The sequence below is a fragment of the Haplochromis burtoni genome, unplaced genomic scaffold (assembly GCF_018398535.1).
Source record: "Haplochromis burtoni strain Fernald_Lab_line unplaced genomic scaffold, NCSU_Asbu1 Contig_6433, whole genome shotgun sequence".
Lineage (NCBI taxonomy): Eukaryota > Metazoa > Chordata > Actinopteri > Cichliformes > Cichlidae > Haplochromis > Haplochromis burtoni.
In genome coordinates this window covers 1-1,250 of record NW_024588793.1, presented here as the reverse complement: position 1 = coordinate 1,250, position 1,250 = coordinate 1, and the positions used below count along the sequence as shown (strand labels likewise).

The following is a 1,250-nucleotide window of genomic DNA, read 5'->3' as shown; positions in this document are numbered from 1 at the left end:
CTGTATTCCAGCCCTAAACCTAACCTTATCCCTAGCCCTGACCATAACCTTATTCCTGACCTTAACCAGGTCTTTAATGATGTTAAATAGCGTGTTTCTAAGCAATTTGAAGAAAAAGAGCGAACATGTGTAGATTCAGTCCAGACGGTTCTCATATTTCCTCTTTTTTCCGAGGTCGTCATTTAAGCTCTCCATACTGTTCGCCTTTTTGTGTCACCAAAATTTTACGATATTAGCCTATTTAGTCATCTTAGAATCTCTTTTTCAGTTTGCTGAAAAGATCTTGCGAAAAGAGTCAATAGACTTTCCGTCTACAAAAAAAAGCCATAAACACACACAGGCTGCAAATTGCCACCACTCCTCTCCTAGAGACAGGTAACTCATTTTCCACCATTCAGTGTTCAGACATCGTGAATATTTTCATCATGATGGCTGTAGAAACAAACCATATAGTTGTTTGAATGAACTAATAAGTGCAGTAGGTAATATACTCTATGTGCTATTTTTCACTTTTTAAAACAGATGACTTGACAAACATCTGTCATTTCTGCGGGGAAGAAGAGCATGCAACTGACAACAAATGGGTAATGACATCAAGAAAGACTGCTAAATGTTATGATCAATTCCCATAAATGAAATTTTAACATTGGGATTTTTAATTATTTATTTTTTTACAGATTCAGTGTGAGATGTGTTTGCGGTGGTTCCACCAGCTCTGCGTGAAAAGCCCACCACCAGAAGATGTGTTTATTTTTTTCGCTTGTACATAGTTGACACTAAAGGTCCACAGCTAGTGTTCTTATGGCACACATTGTTGAGAAAGTGTCGGATTGGCAACAGCTTCAAGAAGGCTGATTTCTTTTTTGTCTTTATTTTGATAAGTTTATTTGCCACATAATGCTTTGGACACGTCAGATCTGTGTTGAGAGGACTCAGAAGTACAACACAAAAGCAAAGCTTTTAAAGCCGAAAAAGGGCCTTTATTTGCAAAAATACATTGCAGGTTAATTTATCTTAACATCTTGATATCTATCTATCTATCTATCTATATATATAGATGTATAAATAAGTAAATAAATAAATTTCCCCACTCGCCCCTGCGGGCAGTCAATCCTTCAAGCTCGGGTCCTCTACCAGAGGCCTGGGAGCTTGAGGGTCCTGCGCAGTATCTTAGCTGTTCCCAGGACTGCGCTCTTCTGGACAGAGATCTCCGATGTTGTTCCCGGGACCTGCTGGAGCCACTCGCCTAG

At 39.2% G+C, this 1,250-nt stretch overlaps 1 long non-coding RNA gene across 1 annotated transcript; it reads left to right on the top strand.

The window, feature by feature from the left end:
- Nucleotides 1-232: 232 nt before the first annotated feature.
- Nucleotides 233-981, top strand: LOC121814046. Its single transcript, XR_006054031.1, has 3 exons — nucleotides 233-375; nucleotides 523-584; nucleotides 678-981. It is a non-coding gene; the product is annotated as an uncharacterized LOC121814046 (long non-coding RNA).
- Nucleotides 982-1,250: the final 269 nt, after the last annotated feature.